Source organism: Jaculus jaculus, chromosome X, assembly GCF_020740685.1.
Source record: "Jaculus jaculus isolate mJacJac1 chromosome X, mJacJac1.mat.Y.cur, whole genome shotgun sequence".
Taxonomy (NCBI): Eukaryota; Metazoa; Chordata; class Mammalia; order Rodentia; family Dipodidae; genus Jaculus; species Jaculus jaculus.
This window is the reverse complement of record NC_059125.1, coordinates 28,496,911-28,516,415: the sequence shown is the minus strand read 5'-3', so window position 1 is coordinate 28,516,415 and position 19,505 is coordinate 28,496,911. Positions and strand designations below refer to the sequence as shown.

Sequence of the window (19,505 nt, the reverse complement as noted above, 5' to 3'; positions counted from 1 at the left end):
CCCAGTCCAACCTTCTGATGTTCCTGCTGCTGGCATCTACATAATGGATAGAGCCATGACATGCTCACTTGTAAGCAGGGGGTAAATCCCACACCCTAACACATTTATTTTCTTCCTTCCTTCCTTCCTTCCTTCCTTCCTTCCTTCCTTCCTTCCTTCCTTCCTTCCTTCCTTCCTTCCTTCCTTCCGTCCGTCCGTCTGTCCTTCCTTCCTTCCTTCCTCCTCCCCCCTCTCTCTTTCTTTTTTGTTCTTTTAGTTTTCTTCAGACAGGGTCTTACTCTTTAGCCTAGGCTAGCCTGGAACTTGCTGTGGAAGTTAGACTGATCCTCCTATCTCAGCCTCCCCAGGGCTGGAATCTCAAGCATGAGCCACCATGTCCATCTTCCATTCATATTTGTTGTATAACATATTTGTTGATAACTTGTACCTGATTTCTCACTGAAGGCTGCAACTCTGAATTGTTCATCTGTAGTTTTAGGTTCTGCAGAGAAAAACTTGGCCACTTTTGGGTTTAAGTGACTTACAGTTTTTTTTTGTCTCTTTAAATAAAATGCCACAAATTTATTGGAAATCTAGCAGTACCAGAGTGTCACTATACAGAGCAAGTCAGTAGTCTTGTTTGTATTTTCTTCCAGATGTTTAAACCCTTGATTGTTGACATACTGAAATTGGCATACATTTTTTTCTCATGCAGTTAACAAGAGGGACATAAAGCAGATCTCTCAGAAATCAGTTGTAAACATTAAATTGTATTGAACATTCATAGTACAGTCTGTTGTAAAGTGCTAAAGTCATGTGTGTCTGCAAAACTGCTACAAGGTTTCAACAGCTTCTCTCAAGCAGTGACCGAGGTTTGCTATGTCCACTTTGTTTATATGTATCTGTTTTCTTAATTTTTTTTTTTCAAGGTAGGGTCTCACTCTAGCCCAGGCTGGCCTGGAATTCACAATGGAGTCTCAGGGTGGCCTCGAACTCATGGTGATCCTCCTACCTCTGCCTCCCGAGTGCTGGGATTAAAGGCATGCACCACCATGCCCAGCCCTGTTTTCTTAATTTTTTTACTTACTTTTTTATTATGAGAGAGAGGATGTGTGTGTGTGAGAGAGAGAGGGAAACAGAGAGAGGGTGAAAATAGGTGTGCCAGGGCCTCTAGCAAATGAACTCCAGATGCGTGCACCTCCTTGTGTGTCTGGCTTTAAGTGGTTACTGGAGAATGGAACCTGAATCCCTAGGCTTCACAGGCAAGTGCCTTAATCGCTAACCCATCTCCAGCTTGATGAGTCTGTTTTTGTTTGTTTGTTTGTTTTGTTTTTTTGAGGTAAGGTCTCACTCTGGCCCAGGCTGACCTGGAATTCACTATGTAGTTTCAGGGGGTGGCCTCAAACTCACGGCGATCCTCCTACCTCTGCCTCCATGTGCTGGGATTAAAGGCTGGTGTGTCTATTTTTGACAGACACTTTGTCCTAGTTTCCCTCAGCTCCCCAGAGTTTTACAGATTGTTTTATTTGCTTGTTTATTTATTTTGGAGGTAGGGTTCTCACTCTAGCCCAGGATGGCCTGGAATTTACTATGTCGTTTCAGGGTGGCCTTCAACCCACAGCGGTCCTCCTACTTCTGCCTCCCAAGTTCCGGGATTAAAGGTGTGTGCCACCATGCCCAGAAAATTGTCCTATTTCTTTTCTTTTCTTTTCTTTTTTTTACTTATTTTTATGAGAAAGAGAGAATTGCCACACTGGGGCCTCTAGCCAAAGTAATCAAACTCCACCCACGTGTGCCATCTTGTGCCCATGCACGGACTTGTATGCAAATATGAATCTGACTTATGTGGGTTCTGGGCAGCAGAATCTGGGTCATGAGGGTTTTCAGGCCTTAAGTGCTAAACCATCTTTCCAGCCCAAATTGTCCTATTTCTATGGCTGATAAAAAGCACTGTATAAAATGTAGCCAGTGCCACATTCATTTCAGGGCAGAGGAATACTCAAGATTATGTGTACCTGTAACCCAAGTAGGCTTGTCTTCTTTTCCCCCTGCCTGATTAATTATAAATTAACAGTAAATATGAATAAAGGTGGAACAACAAGCAATTTGCTATTCCTTATAGGGTGAGAGTCAGCACAACAGGCAAGGAAGCAATCACCTCTTATCCCCACATTTGCCACTTTTACCAAAAAGCTAGAATGAGGAACGCTATACATGTAATGTGACTCTAAAACAGCAAGGACCAGTTTACTTGGTTCCCATAGCAACATAAGCCAATCAAGTTCTACTGATTTAAATTATAACTTGTAACTTGTGATGGTAGCATAAATGTCTCTGCTACTTCCAAATCAAATACAGAAATGCTTCAACAGTTAAATGATTTTTTTCAAAAAATCAGAAATGTTCCAACAATTCAACGAAATAGAATTCGGATCAAAGAAGAGCCTCAAGTATTCTTAGGTGATAAACAAGAGATCTTTTAAAAGCTAAGGCAATTTTTTATCCATTCTTTCCCCCCTTTAAATAGTACATATTGCCTTTGACAAAATTAAAGAATAATTCCAACTTGGCTTATTATGAGAGTAATTTTACAAGACAAGTGTTCTTTGAGGCATTGTAAAGGATTGCAGAAATGAAGTGAAAATGCATTATGTCTCCGGTTACAATTATTTCTTTTGACTATTTTAATTGTCTTAGAATAAGAGTAAATAGTGGTTTAGGTTACATTTTTTTATTATTTTAATAATCTGAGAATAACAATAAATAGTGGCTTAAATTAAACACACTGCAAGGCTGGGCGAGGTGGTGCATACCTTTAATCCCAGAATTTGGGAGAGCAAGGTAGGATCACTGTAAGTCTGAGGCTACCCTGAGACTACAAGGTGAATTTCAGGTTAGCTTGGGCTAAAGTGAGACCACACCATGAAAAATTAAAAACAAAAAAAAAAACTGAAATCACATATTTCTGAGTAACTAAAAGCCAACAGGAAACATTTTTGAATGTATATTGCAATACTTCTGATGATGCCTGGCCATGAAGGATGTGGTGCACTGGTGAAATTCAAATTGTCGCTCTTTATTTTTTAATTTACTTTTTATTGACAACTTCCATAATTGTACACAATAACCCAGGGTAATTCCCTCCTTCTTCCAACTTTCCCTTTTGAAACTCCACTCTCCATCATACCCCTTTTCCCTCTCAATTGGTCTCTCTTATTTTGATGTCATCATCTTTTCCTCCTATTATGATGGCCTTGTGTAGGTAGTGTCAAGCACTGTGAGGTCATGGATATCCAGGCCATTTTGTGTCTGGAAGAGCACATTGTAAGGAGTCCTACCCTTCCTTTGGCTCTTACATTCTTTCTGTCACCTTTTCTGCAATGGACCCTGAGCTTTGGAAGGTGTGATAGAAATATTTTGGTGCTGAGCACTCCTCTATCATTTCTCAGCACCATGGTGCCTTCTGAGTCATCCCAAGGTCACTGCCATCTAAAAAGAGAAGGTTCGCTACCCAAAGTGAGAGTAACGTTAATATATGGGTATGAACATTAAGAGAAGTGCTTACTGGGCAGTTTGGTGAGCATAGTATTTACATTTAGCCAGACACCAGCAGACATTACACCTCTAGGGCTCATGACTACCCCTGTTAGAGGTTTTCAGTGTCAGGGATGTATTTCCTTCCATAGAGCTGACCTCCAGTCCAATTAGAGAGTGGTTCGTTTTTCCCATAACAGACATACCACTATTGCACCTGTTGGCTCATTTGGTCTGACTGGCCAAATTTAAGGCTTGTAGTGTCCTCTGTTGAGTATCTCCATTGCTGATTTTTCTCTCTCCCACCAAACTGCATATGTAGTATAGCTTTTTCCAGCTTTCTGTCAGCTTGTCTATACGGAGGAGGTCATCAGCTCAGTTCCAGCAGGATTTCTCAGTGACCTTGCAGCCCAAGTATATGGGGTCTTCAGCAATAGGGTCTTACCATCTATTCCTGGTGGGAAACCAAGAGCCTTGGCAATGGCCTGTAAAGTTTTGGGGGCATCAGTGACCTCCTTGGCCAACTACTCATTGGAAGGTATGCCATCCCTGGTACTGAACAATTTCTACTAACAATCGATGGCTTCTGAATGTTCCATTGTCCAAAAAAGTAGGTTTCCATATGACTTATTTAGATTTTGATTAGCCCTCCCTCCACCTTTCCTTTTCAAGTTGTCTATATTTAAAAAATGTTTGCACAAACATTAGTCTTAAACTGTGTTTCATCCATGCAATATTTTAAAAGTTCACAGCCCATTATTTGTTAATGGAAACCTTGGTACTTTTTCAAATGTTTTAAAAAAAATTACTTATATTTCTAAAATATTAGAATATTTTAATGACTCAAGGGTTTTGTGTTTTGTTTTCTTTTCTTTTGAACAGTTAATTTCATCTCAACAATCTGGATAAGATGTCATTTTATAAAATACTATTTTAACACACATGAATGCACTTACTGCCACTTTGTTAATTCATGTCACTTTAAAAATTAATTTTAATTAATTTATTTGAAAGAAAGAGAAAGAGGCAAACAGTGAAAAAGAATGAGTGAGCCAGGGCATTTAGGCACTGCAAATGAACTCTAGATACATGCACCACCTTGTGCATCTGGCTTATGTGGGTACTGGGGATTTAACCTGGATCCTTAGGCTGTGTAGACAAGCACCTTAACTTCTAAGCCATCTCTCTAGCCCCTCCTGTCACTTTTCATGTTACAATTTTTTTGTTCATTTTATTTATTTATTTATTTGAGAGCAACAGACACAGAGAGAAAGAGGCAGAGAGAGAGAGAGAGAGAGAGAGAGAGAGAGAGAGAGAGCGCGCTTCATTTTCTTTCCTTCTTCCCTTCCTCTTCTCTCTGCCTCCCCCCTCCCCCGCCTTCTTTCTTGCATTTTTTCTTTCCTCATATTAAGTATTGCTATGTGGCTCAGGCTGGTCTTGAATTCCTGTGTTCAAAGCATCCTCTTGCTTCAGCCTCCCAAACACCTGAGACTACAGGCTTGCCACATACATCTCTAAAATCAAATTCTTGATCTGGGCTTGTTGGCTCATGCCTTTAATCCCAGCACTCAGGAGGTAGAACCAGGAGGATTGCTACAAGTTAGAGGTCAGCCTGGTCTATATATTAAGACCCTGCCTCAAGAAACAAGTAAAACAAAACACTAAGTAATTGCATGGTATACCTGTAATCCTTCCACTCAGGAGGCTGAGGCAGGAGGATGGTGAGGTTGAGGTTAGTCTTGGCTACATAAAAACTTTGTCTTAAAAAAAGAAAAGAAGCTGGGTGTGCTGGTACATACCTGTAATTCTTGCAATCAGGAGGCTGAGGCAGGTAGGTCATAAGTTGAGGCTACTATTGCAAAGACCTTATCTCAAAACAAAGCAAAAAAAAAAAAAAAAAAACCAAGAAAAATAAACCATTTTATGTCTCTGTAATTATTCCAAAAGGCAAAGAGAAAATGAATGGAATAACACTAAAGAAAGTTTACTAGACCTTGATATAAATAATGGAAGTCTGTGACATTTGGGTCACAAAATACTTCTCACCCCATCCCACTACTCAATCCCAGCTCCATGTGATGGAATCTCTACTCGTGGAATACAAATTCAGAGCATGGGGGGGCTTCCTTTCTTCCAAATCCCAGAATAGCGCTATGGTTTCACTCGGGGAAGGGCAGGCCAGCAGCATCTGTCAGCTGCAGCAGCCTCGTTGCAAAAGCTGTAGTCCAGGCAACTGCAGTGCAAAGGATTGAAGGTCCTTTCCTTTCAGTCTCCACCTTAGGACAGATGACCCACTATGTGGGTTGCAGGTGGTGGCATTTGGCCCTGACCACTCCCACCCTAGCCTATTCACAGGGTGGAGGGTCCACACCAGGATGGACAAGCCTGGAAGACCAGAAACTACTACACCCTCCCAAGACCCCTCTTGTAAAGTAAGTGTGTCACTATGGGAGACCCAGCTCAGGTGCAGTGATGCAGATACTCTACCTGGGGGGAGAGATAGGCCAAAAGAACAGAATGCTGTTCAGCTCTCTCTAGGGGACTGACTTTATTGGGACAGAGCCTGAACAGTTCATGCCTAAATCATTGTCAAATATAATGGGAATCTTTATGGTGAACACTTAAAAGAAAGCCAGTAGCTCCATGATACTTGTGCCAAGCAAAGTGGTAGATCCGTTAGATGTTTAACAGAGATAATCAAGAGAAACAGGTAAGCTGTGAAGACTGATAACATTCTTCCCCTGAGAAGGGGACTGAATAAATTGGATCAGATAATGGAGCAATTTATACTTTGTGGCATATCAAAAACACAGCAATCAGGTGGAAACTGGTAATGGCTAACAGCCGATTGTATGTACCATTCCAGGTAAACGAGCTAGATGATAAACAGATATATGGTCAAAGTGAACCTAGCTGTATCCCTGGTGTTCATGGACACTGTTGCATGTGACCAAGATTGTGGTCTCTGAGGAAGACATCAGAGACTCCATATTCTGTACAAATCTCAAATTTATTGAACTAGTCCAGTCTCGTCACAGAACAAATACCAAGGAAATAATAATTGGCCCTGGAACTTGAGGGAATGGGAACCCAGATTTGATACTGTATGTATCTGAGGTGTTCAACTTTCAATAAGAAAGTGCAAAACATGCAAGAAAAAAATATGACCCATACTTGGGGGGATAGGCAATAAAAAACTCTTTGAGGAGTTATCTTAATATTGTTATTTATTTATGTGTAAGAAAGGGAGAGTATGGACATGCTAGGGCTCTTGCCACTGCAACCAAACTCCAGATACATGTGCCACTTTGGGTGGCTGGCTTTATGTGGGTACTGGGGAATTGGTCTTTGGCCAGGAGGCTTTGCAAGCAAGTGCCTTCAATGGCTAAGCCATCTCCCCAGCCCCAGTTGTTTTGTTCTGAGACAGGGTCTCATGTATCTACTCACACTTACTATATAGCTAAGGGTGACCTTAAATTCACTATATAGCTGAGGATGACACTGAACTACTGATCCTCTGACCTCTACCTCCCAAGTGCTGGGATTACAAGATTACGCTATCCCTGTTTATGTAATGCCGGGGATCAAACCCAGGGTTTGATCTACCAACTGAGCTATGTTCCAGTCCACAATAAACAGAAGTAATCTGGTTCTCAGTTCTAGGAGGTTGAAAATCTAAGACACTACTCTAAGAAACTAGGATCTGGTGAGAATCTTCTTGCTGCAAAGTGATGTGACAGAAAGCATCACATGACAAACAGAGCAAGTGTTTGTCAGTTTGTATTCTTTTTAAATTTTTGTTTATTTATTTGAGAGAGAGAGAGAAAAAAAAATGGGCACACCAGGACCTCCAGCTGCTGCAAACAAACTCTAGATGCATGTGCCACCTTGTGCATCTGGCTTATGTGAGTCCTGGGGAATCAAACCTGGGTCCTTTGGCTTTGTAGGCAAGTGCCTTAACTACTAAACCATCTCTCCAGCCCTTCTTCTTCTTTTTATTTATTTGCAAGTAGAGAGAGAGAAAGAGAGAGAGAGGAAGGGAGGGAGAGAGAATATGAATATAGACATGCCAGGGCCTCTAGCCAATGCAAACTCCAGAAGCATGTACCACTTTCTGCATCTGGCTTTATGTGGACACCAATCCCATCACGGGTGCCCCACCTTGATGACTTTATATAAGGCCAATTTGCCACTAAATACATCAACATGATTTTGAGAATTGTTTCCAACACAAGGAAGTTCCCCCAAGGTGTCAAGTAGCCTAGCTGCCACCTCACAGAAGGCAGGCCCTCAGAAAAGATCTTTTTCTCCTGTTTGACAGGTTGTTTTTTCCTTGTAATAAAAAAGAAAGAAAGAAAAATCACCTGCATGGTGGCTCATGCCTTTGACCCCAGCACACTGGAGGCAGAGGTAGGAGGATTGTGGCAAGTTTGAGGCCACCCTGAGACCACATAGTGAATTCCAGATCAGCCTGGACTAGAGCAAGACCCTACCTCAAAAAAGAAAGGAAGGAAGGAAGGAAGAAAGAAAGAAAGAGGGGAAAAAAAATGAGGGCCAGATATGGTGGCTCACATCTTTAATCCCAGCACCTGGGAGGCAGAGGTAGGAGGATCCCTGTGAGTTCAAGGCCAGACAGACTACATAGTGAATTTCATGTCAGCCTGGGCTAGAGCAAGACCCTATCTCAAAAAAAAAAATTAAATTAAAAAAGAAAGTAAAATTGGGGCTGGAGAGATGACTCAATGGTTAAGGCATTTACCTGCACAGCCTGACAACCAGGATTCAGTTCCACATACCCACTTAAAGCCAGATGCACAAAGTGGCACAGGCATCTGGAATGCAATTGCAGCAGCTGGAGGTCCTGACATACCCATTCTCTTTCTGTGTCTCTCATTTTCTGTCTTTCTCTGCTTATAAATAAATAAATAAAACATTAAAGAAAAGATTTTTAAAAAACCGAGGGCTGGAGAGATGGCTTAATGGTTAGGACATTTGCTGAAAAGCGTAAGGACCCAGGTTTAATTCCCCAGAGCCCAAGTCAGCCAGATGCACGTGGTGGCCATTCATGTGGAGTGTGTGGAGATCGTTTGTAGTGGATAGAGGCCCTGGCGTGCCCATATTTTCTCTCTCTCTTTCTCTCTTCCTCTCTCTAATAAATGAATAATTTAAAAAAAAGAAAGAAAAATCGTTGCTAAATGTGCCTATGTGAAAGTTATCAATCCACTTGAAATGTGTAGGTTCTGAGTCTGCAGGTACGATGTTCTCCAACCTCAGGAACATCTTTTGTAAACTGTCATTGTTTCCGCTCTTGGCTGGAACAGCAAGTACCTATCTGTGCCGGGGCTGAGCTCTCTGTTCTCCCCTATCGCTCAACTCCCTCACTCCCGCTCCCCCACCTCGGAAGGCAGCAGCTTCTCGGGGCTTGGCCTTGGGCGCAAGTATTAATCAGGAGCCGTTGCGTCCAACCTTGCTGGGCCCCATGAGGCACAGGGGAGGAATTGGGCTGCCCTGAGCGCGGCTCCCTTCTCTCCAGGCCACCTGAAGGAAGGAAAGGCTTCCCGCCACTTCCTGGCTCCGGCTGTCTTAGCAGCAGCAGCAGCAGCAGCAGCAGCGCTGGCAGGTAAGTGCAACGTGTGACTCACCAGTGACAGGCACCAGGCAAGGTGGGGAGGGTGAAGCACAGCTGGACTCAATCCCAGAACCCCCTGCTGCTCAGATCTGCCGCGTCCCTGGACCCCAAGCGAAAGCCTGCAGGAAATGCAGACCCTCAGGCCCCGACCTGGACCCTCTGCATCGGAATCAGCATCTTCACAGGGTCCTCTGGGCCGTGTGCTCGTCAAAGTGTGCGAAACTGCCCCAGAGCACAGGCTTAGCGTAACCTCCTTTATTCATAAACTCCCAGTCCTCACCAGACCCGATCACGGACTGCTCTCTCTACTACTTCATTTTCACACGAATATTCCCATTAACATCCTAGGACTACCGAAACGTGGGGGCTCGGTTGCCAGGCACCTAGGAGTAGTCTTTGCACAATTTAGACTTCATTGAAATTTTAATTTTACTCTGTCAGACTCCTGCTGTGTCCTTGGCTTGCCTCACCTTTGCCAGAATTACAAAACTTTCCATAGTTCTGCCAGCTGCTTCTTCCTGTTTTCTTCTCAGTTTGGGGTGTTTCTTTTGCTCAGATGTCCGTGCTAGAAGAAATAAATAAGCAGAAAACATTTGTGGTTCATTCAAGCACAGGGCACAATCCAAATTTGTTCCATATGATATTCTATTACCAGGAATTCCCATGTCCTGTAATTAGTGACTGTATTTTTGCCTTAAAGTGTAATGTTAAATTATCACTACTTTCAACAGATTTATACAATAATTTTTTTGAGGACGGTGAGTCATGTCATAAAAAAGGAGTATGTTTAAATGTTTACGTGATTTTCAAGAGCTATTTTGGCAAAGGTTGTTAACTGAAGGGCCATTATGTTGTTTAGTTATGTATTGTATGTATTGTTGTATGTTGTGACAGAAATTAAGAGCTTTTGTTTATATATATATATATATATATGTATATATATATATATAAACACTTTTTTTATTTATTTGAGAGAGAAAGAGGCAGAGAGAGAATGGGTGTGCCAGGGCCTCCAGCCACTGCAAATGAACTTCAGAAGCATGAGCCACCTTGTGGGTTCTGGGGAATAGAACCTGGGTCCTTAGGCTTCGCAGGCAAGCACCTTAACTGCTAAACCATTTCTCCAGCTCCTATACCCTATATATACTTTTGGAGACAAGGTATCACTTTGTGGCTCCTGTTGATATCATACTCAGTTTCTGCTGGGCTGGGATTAGAGGACCTCCATACTGTTTTATAATATTTGATGGAGTAATTTTTACATTTGTTGCCTGTAGTATTTTTTTTAAATATCGCTTTGTATTTTTAAGTCATTTGAAAGTATTATCCCTAAAAATAGATTTGTACTCCTGTCAAAATTTTTTTCTGGGAGCCGGGCATGGTTGCGTGTGCCTTTAATTCCAGCACTCGGGAGGCAGAGGTAGGAGGATCGCCGTGAGTTCAAGGCCACCCTGAGACTACATAGTGAATTCCAGGTCAGCCTGAGCTAGAGTGAGACCCTACCCCAAAAAACAAAACAAAGCAAAAAAAAAAAAAAAAAAGAAAGAAAGAAAAAAGAAAAAGAAATTTTTTTTTTCTGGGCTGGAGAGATGACTCAGCAGTTAAGGCACTTGCCTATAATGCCTGAAGACCTGGGTTTGATTCCCCAGTGCCCATGTAAACCCAGATGTACAAAGTGGTGCACACCTCTGGAGTTCGTTCACAGTGGCTAGAAGCCCTGGTGTGCCCATTCATTTTTTCTGCTTGCAAAGAAATAAAACAAATTTAAATAATTTTTCTAAAGCTGGGCGTGGTGACACACACTTTTATTCCCAGCATTTGGGAGGCAGAAGTAGGAAGGATACCCATGAGTTTGAGGCTGCCCTGAGACTACAGAGTGAATTCCAGGTCAGCTTGGGCTAGAGTGAAACTACCTTAAAAAAACAATTTTATAATAAATTATAGAAATTATATATAGTAGATTAGAATTTTTGTTTTGAGATAAACTCTCACATTGTATCCCACGCTGGCCTGAAATTCACTATCCGGCCTCTTGAGTGCTGGGATTATAAGCAAGCACAAACCATGCCTGGTTTAGATTGGATTTTTAAAGAACTAATCTTTCACTAAAGATGGTTTGGTCAGCTGTTAGGAAAAGTGGGAAAAAAAAAAAAAACAAGAGAGAAGACCCATCTCAAAGCAGAGTCTAAAGATGGAGTCGTTCTGCTTCTAACAATACCAAGCTAAATTTCTGGCTTCAAGAAACATATGTGATATAGATATTAGGAAAACACAACCCTGCCCTGCCCCTTGTTGGAATTTCTTTTCTCCCTCTCCTTCTTCCTTCCCTTTTTCCTTTCACTTTTCCTGTCTTCTCTCTCTATTTCCCCTCTTCCTATTTTCCTCCCTCCCCTTTCCCTTTCTGTCAACCCATACCTCTCCCCTTCCTTTCCCCTCTTTTCTTCCCAGGCTAGCCTCGAATTCCTGGGCTCAAGTGACCCTCTCGCCCAAGGTTCTCAAGTAACTGGGACTACAATGCATGCCACCATGTCTGGCTTTGTAGGGACAATTGAAAACATTTTCTAAATAATAATTGGTTTTAAAAGAAACTGAGAGAAAATTATAAAATATTTAGAACTTGGCAGCGACAAAACAGACTCTATTAAAGCCTGTGTGATAAAGCTAGGGATATCTAAAAGGAAATTAAAAATCTTAATGCATATATTACAGAAGAAAAAATATTTATAGTTCATTAATCTAGTTGCACAAAAAGAAGATAAAAAGGTAAGGCTCGAAACTTTTTATCAATGAGACCCCAAAATACAGATGTGTAGCAAGATCTAACTGTTTCCTTTCCACGAAACAACCCCATGGTGGAGGAAAGGCCAGAGTTTCAAGACTTCCACCCAACTTGAGCTCTTACCTCCATGTCCCAAGCAGCATTATCAGGTTTTCATCCTGGTGCAGCCAGCAGCCAGTGAGAAAGAGCCTAAAAGAGCCCCAGAGAGTGCACACATTGTGGTTTAAAATGCAAGGCCCCAAGGAAACGCAGAAACTCTCTTCCTTAATTCTGGCCACACTGTAACCAGAATTCCAGAGTTTGGACTGCCATTGGGTGTGTCACTCCATCATTTTCTGCCTGGTCCTATTTGAGCTGGAATCTCTTACTGATACTGGAGCTTGCCATCTCCCTTCCCACTCCCCAGCTCTGGGAATTCCTGGGTCTCTGTTTCCCTATGTGACTGGGGTAACAAGCATGTGCAGCCACACCCAACTGTTTACATGGGTTCAGGAGATTTGTACTCAGGTCTCAAGCACCTTCAGACCCTCATGCTTGTGCAGGAAGTGCATTTAATAGTCAACCTAGGGTCTTGCTCCAGCCCAGGCTGACCTGGAATTCACATCTCAAGCTGGCTTTGAACTCGCAGCAATCCTCCTACCTCTGCTTCCTTAGTGCTGAGATTAAAGGTGTGTGCCACCATGTCTGGCCAGGAATTGAATCTATTTTTAAATTTTTATTTATTTATTTGAGAGAGAGGGAAGGAGGGAGGGACACAGGGGGGAAGGGGGGGGAGAGAAAATGAGCACACCAGAACCTTCAGCTGTGGCAAACTCCAGACAGATGCGCCATCTTGTGCATCTGGCTTACATGGATCCTGGGTAATTGAAGCTGGGTCCTTTGGCTTTGCAGGCAAGCTCCTTAACCACTAAGCCATATCTTCAGCCCAGGAATTGAATCTTTAGGTTGCACTTTATTCAGAGCACCAAAGATTTGAGAAAACAGCAGATTAGCATCCAACCACTGCAAATGAACTCCAGATGCGTGCACCCCCGTGTGCATCTGGTTCACGTGGGTCCTGGGGAATCGAGCCTTGAACTGGAGTCCTTAGGCTTCACAGGCAAGCGCTTAGCTGCTAAGCCATCTCTCCAGCCCTGTATAATTCTTTTTTTTTTTTTTGAGGTAGGGTCTCACTCTGGCTCAGGCTGACCTGGAATTCACTATGTAGTCTCAGGATGGCCTTGAACTCTTGGCGATCCTCCTACCTCTGCCTCCCGAGTGCTGGGATTAAAGGCGTGCGCCACCACGCCCGGCTTGTATAATTCTTTTAATTGCAGCAATAGTTTTTAGAATACAAGGCTAAAACAAACAAGCAAACAAAATCATGCATTTCATGTCTAGCCAGCAGATTATATAGAAGGGAATGGGGAAAGGTAGTCAATCATTTCATCATTTTGGAGTTCAGTTTTGCCCCTCTAGTCAGGTGATCAACATTCTTTGAGACTTGTAATGTCTGTGTTTCTTTCCTTATCATCCTGTGTACTCGTCCCTCATCCTGTGGGTGTTTGTGCTCGGCACTTCTTGTATTTAGTGTCTGTCATTATCAGCTTTGTTGTACTCCTTCTGGGGCATCTGGGCTGGAAGCACGGGGGAGTGGGGTGGTTAACTTTGAACAAACAAGCCTTTAACATTCTGCACATGCTAAGCTATTAATAACGTGTATGTACAGATTCTTTCCTACAATATGGAATACAAACGTGTTTTTATAATAAAGAATATAAAAGTACATCTATCAGTCCCTCCTGTCACCTATCAATACAGTGGGAAAGGGGACTGGAGTGGAGATTTTTTCTTTTCTTTGAAGTAGGGTCTTGCTCTAGACGAGGCTGACCTGAAATTTACTATGTAGTCTCAGGGTGGCCTCGAACACACAGTGATCCTCCTGCCTCTGCCTCCCAAGTGCTTGGGAGTAAAGGCATACACCACCACACTCAACATGGAGTGGAGAGTTTTAAACACAAAGCCCTGTGTCTAATTAAAACTCCCTTATTGGGCTGGAGAGATGGCTTAGCGGTTGAGCGCTTGCCTATGAAGCCTAAGGACCCTGGTTCGAGGCTCGGTTCCCCAGGTCCCACGTTAGCCAGATGCACAAGGGGGCGCACGCGTCTGGAGTTCGTTTGCAGAGGCTGGAAGCCCTGGCGCGCCCATTCTCTCTCTCTCCCTCTATCTGTCTTTCTCTCTGTGTCTGTTGCTCTCAAATAAATAAATAAATAATTTAAAAAAATGAAAAATAAAACTCCCTTATTTTTTGACGTTGATGAAATTTAGCTACCAAAGCTTACTCCCAGACCAGAAGGCTTGGAAGATGGCTCAGCAAGTAAGAATGCTTGCTGCACAAGCACAAGGGCCTGAGTTTGATCCCCAGTACCTACATGTAAAGCTGGGCCTGGCTGTGCATGCTCGTAACCCCAGTGCTGAGACGGGCGGAGACATGAGATCTTGCTGGTGAGCCAGTCTAACCAAAGATATGGCAAGCTACAAATTCAGTGAGAGATTTTTGTCTTAGGGAAATAAGGTTAAGGAGCAATAGACAACACCCATCATCTTCTGACCGCTGCACAAATGCACTTGGAGCATGTGCAGATACTCACACATTTACACACACACACACACACACACACACACACACACACACACACACTTGCTCCCAAACATTACAAACTTTAGAAGCAAGTCAGAGAAATCAGCAAGATTGTAGGACAACAGCATCAACTAGCAACAATTATTACAGCTCACAATTCCTTAGAATTTTCAATTATGACAAAGCTTAGGAAACCAAGGGTTCTTTTCCTTTGCACATTTGGTGCCAGTATTCCTTTGGCAGCAAAACTGTGAGTTTTTCCAGTCTTAATTGATCCCATGTAATAAAATTTTTATAAGATTTATTATAGAACTATTAATGTATTTGATTCTTGGGGGCTTCCTTAGAATTTGGCAGTGTTATGTAATACATAATAAATGGATTTATTTAATTTCAATTTTTAAATTTATATTTTATCTTTATATTTGAGAGAGAAAGAGTCAGATAGATAGATAGATAGATAGAGAGAGAGAGAGAGAGAGAGAATGGGCATGCCAGGACCTTCAGCCACTGGAGACGAATTCCAGAAACATTCACCACCTTGTGCATCTGGCTTATGTGGGTGCTGGGAAATCGAAACCGGGTTCTTTAGCTTTTCAGGCAACTGCCTTAACTGTTAAACCATCCCTCCGGCCCAATTTCAATTTTTTTAAGTGTACTGTATTATTTTCATTGTGTGTGTATACATGAATGTGCGTGTGGCATATGCATGTGTGTGCGCAGATGTGTGCGACCCATGCTCATGCAGGCAAAAGCCAGATTTTATGTGTTCTCCTCTATTGCTGTTCCACATTGTGAGACAGAGTCTTTTAATGATCCTGGAGCTCCCTGGGGTTTTGATTAGACTGGCTGAGCAAGGAGTCTCAGTGATTCTCTTGTCTCTGCCCCTCTCTGCCTGAACACTGCAGTTACAGGCATATGAAATCACATCTGTTTTTTTTTTTTTTTTTTTTTTTTTGAGGTAGGGTCTCACTCTGGCTCAGGCTGACCTGGAATTCACTATGTAGTCTCAGGGTGGCCTCGAACTCATGGCGATTCTCCTACCTCTGCCTCCAGAGTGCTGGGATTAAAGGCGTGCGCCACCACGCCCAGATTGTTTTCAGTTTTTATGAAAAAAAAATTACAAAGCATTATTATGAAGCATATGTGAAAGAAAAGAAAAAATAGGTAATAGAATAGATAATTTTTTTTTCAAGGTAGGGTCTCATTCTAGCCCAGACTGCCTGGAACTTACTCTAGTCCCAGCCTAACCTTGAACTCATAGTTATCCTCCAACCTCTGTCTCCTGAGAGTTAGGATTAAAGGTGTACACCACCATGCCCAGCTAACTTGCTTTATTTTTATTTATTTTTAATTTTTTGTTGTTTATTTTTATTTATTTGAGATCAATAGAGAGAGAGAGAGAGAGAGAGAGAGAGAGAGAATGGGCATGCCAGGGCCTCCATCCACTGCAAATGAACTCCAAATGCATGTGCCACCTTTTACATCTGGCTTACATGGGTCCTGGGGAATCGAGCCTTGAACCAGGGTCCTTAGACTTCACAGGCAAGTGCTTAACCACTAAGTCATCTCTCCAGCCCCATTTTTTATATTTATTTTTTAGAGCTAGTAAAAGAGAGACAGACAGGGCCTCAGCCACTTTAATCAAACTCCAGTGGGCATGTGTGACCTTGTGTTTGCCTCATCTATGTGCATCTAGCTTACGTGGGATCTGGAGAGTCGAACATAGGTCCTTAGGCTTTGCAGACAAGCACCTTAACCACCAGGCAATCTCTCCAGCCCTGGCTTGCTTTTATTGTTTTGTTTGTTATGATTTAAAAAAAATATTTATTTATTTGAAAGAGAGAATTAGTATTGGCACACCACGACCTCTTGTCATTGCAAACCAACTCCAGACACATGGTCTGACTTTATGTTAGTACTAGAGAATCGAACCCAGGCCATCAAGCTTTGTGAACAAACATTTTCAACTGCCGAGCCATCTCTGCAACCCCTGTTTTTAAAAATATGTATTTATTTGCAAACATGGGTTGGGGGAGAGAATTGGCACGCTAGGGCCTCTAGCCACTGCAAATGAACACCAGACACATGCACCACCTTATGCATCTGGCTTATGTGGGTACTGGGGAATCAAACCTGGGTCATTAGGCTTTGCAGCCCCAGCCTCTCTTTTTTTTATTTTTTTTATTTTATTTATTTTTTATTTATTTGAGAGCGACAGACACAGAAAGAAAGACAGATAGAGGGAGAGAGAGAGAATGGGCACGCCAGGGCTTCCAGCCTCTGCAAACGAACTCCAGACGCATGCGCCTCCTTGTGCATCTGGCTAACGTGGGACCTGGGGAACCGAGCCTCGAACCGGGGTCCTTAGGCTTCACAGGCAAGCGCTTAACCACTAAGCCATCTCTCCAGCCCCCAGCCTCTCTTTTGATCTTTCTTTTTTCTTTTTCTTTCTTTTTTTTTTTTTTTGAGGTAGGGTCTTGTTCTAGCCAAGGCTGACCTGGAATTCACTATGTAGTCTCAGGGTATCCTTGAACTAACAGCGATCTTTCTACATCTGCCTCTTGAGTGCTGGAATTAAAGGCGTGAGCCACCGTGCCTGGCTCTGTTTTGATCTTTGAGACAGAATCTTTTGCAGCCCAAGCTTACTATATAGTCAAGGATGGCCTTGAGCTCCTGATCCTCCTGACTGTACTTCCGGAGTGCTAGAATTGCAGGCACGCACTGCCAAGCCCAGCTCAATGAATGCTGCAGTTCTTTCTAAGTAAATCTGTAAATTTTATGTAGTTAAAAAATACCTTCAACCATGGGATATTTTTTATAATTCTGGAAAATGTTAATAAAAATTGTGAAAATAAAAAAAAAAAAATACCTTCAAAGACAAGTGTAGTAATGCAGACCTGTAATCTCAGCTACCAGAGATGATGCTATAATTAAAAGCTACATCATCTATGAAAGGACACTAGGTCCTCGAGGGCAACAAAGATGACTGAAGGCATTTGGTAACCAAGCCTTGGGTGATTAAGAACTATACATCTTGTACTTAGAGCCCTTCTTGCCTTGTTCTAGTGTTAGGGATTCCAGCACCTTGGCAAAAGGAATAACAAGGATCAAGTGATGCTGTTAGGGAACTCAAATATGGAGGCTATACAGCCGAAAAAAAAAAAAAAAAACCAATTCTTTTTTAAAAATTTTGTTTATTTTTATTTATTTACTTGAGTGCGACAGACAGAGGGAGAAAGAGGCTGAGAGAGACAGAGAGAGAATGGGTGCGCCAGGGCCTCCAGCCACTGCAAACAAACTCCTGGTGCGTGCACCCCCTTGTGCATCTAGCTAATGTGGGTCCTGGGGAATCCAGCCTCAAACCAGGGTCCTTAGGCTTCACAGGCAAGTGCTTAACCGCTAAGCCATCTCTCCAGCCCCAAAACAATTCCTTTTTTAATTTAATTTTTAAATTTTATTATTATTACTATTTTGATAACTTCCATAATTGTAAACAATATCCATGGTAATTCCCTCCCTTCCCCCACTTTCCCCTTTTAAACTCCACTCTCCATCATATCCCCTCTCCCCTCAATCAGTCTCTCTGTTATTCTGACGTCATGATCTTTTCCTCCTATTATGAAGGTCTTGTGTAGGAAGTGTCAGGCACTGTGGGGTCATGGATATCCAGGCCATTTTGTGTCTGAGGAGCACGTTGTAAGGAATCCTACCCTTCCTTTGGCGCTTACATTCTTTCACAAGAAGAGAGAGAGTATGGGCACGCCAAGGCCTCTAGCCACTGCAAATGAACTCCAGACACATGTGCCTCTTTAAGCATCTGGCTCCCACAACAATTCTTGAAAGCCTGGCCTGGTGGCACAGGTTTGTCATCCCAGCACCTGGAAGACTGAGGCGGGAGGATCATGATTTTGATGCCAGTTGGGCAAAAATTATGAGACCCTGTCTCCAAAACAAAAAACCCCCCAAAATTATTTATGAGTTATTGTAAAATTTGATGAAGCACAGGGCACGATGGCACGCATCTTTACTCCCAGCACACCCGCATGAGGTGGGAGGATTGCTGTGAGTTCAAGGCCAGCCTGAGACTACATAGTGAATTCTAGGTCAGCCTGGGCTAGAGTGAGACCCTGCCTTGAAAAACAAAACAAAAAAAAATTGATGAGCTAATTTCAAAATTTACATGGAAATTTTTAGCATGAACCAAGAGAATCCTAAAAATATAAAGAACAAGATTGAGGTTGGCTGAAGAAAATAAATACATAATGAAGTTATAGTAATTAGCACAATGTGGGTTTTATGTAGGAATAGATGAGATCATTTTAAAATTATTTATTTATTTTGGTTTTCTGAGGTAGGATCTCACTCTAGCTCAGGCTGACCAGGAATTCACTATGTATTCTCAGGGTATCCTCAAATGCACAGTGATCCTCCTACCTCTGCCTCCCTAAGTGCTGGCATTAAAGGTGTGCACCACCATGGCTGGCTTAAATTTTTTTTTTTCTCAATTTTTATTAACATTTTCCATGATTATAAAAAGTATCCATGGTAATACCCTCCCCCCCACTTTCCCCTTTGAAATTCCATTCTCCATCATATCCCCTCCCCATCTCAATCAGTCTCTCTTATTTTGATGTCATGATCTTTTCCTCCTCTTATGATGGTCTTATGTAGGTTGTGTCAGGCACTGTGAGGTCATGGATATCGAGGACATTTTATGTCTGGAGGGAGTATGCTGTAAGGAGTCCTACCCTTCCTTTGGCTCTTACATTCTTTCCGCCACCTCTTCCACATTAGACCCTGAGCCTTGGAAGGTGTGATCGAGATGTTGCTCAGTACTCCAGTCACTTCTTTCCAGCACTATGATACCTTCTGAGTCATCCCAAAGTCACTGCCATCTGAAAAGAGAAGATTCTCTACCCAAAGTGAGAATAGCATTAATATAAGGGTATAAATATTAAGAG

At 42.4% G+C, this 19,505-nt stretch overlaps 1 protein-coding gene across 1 annotated transcript in view; it reads left to right on the top strand.

The window, feature by feature from the left end:
• Nucleotides 1–19,505, top strand: part of Zfx (zinc finger protein X-linked) — a 185,597-nt gene that overhangs the window by 84,502 nt on the left and 81,590 nt on the right. The window lies entirely within an intron of this gene.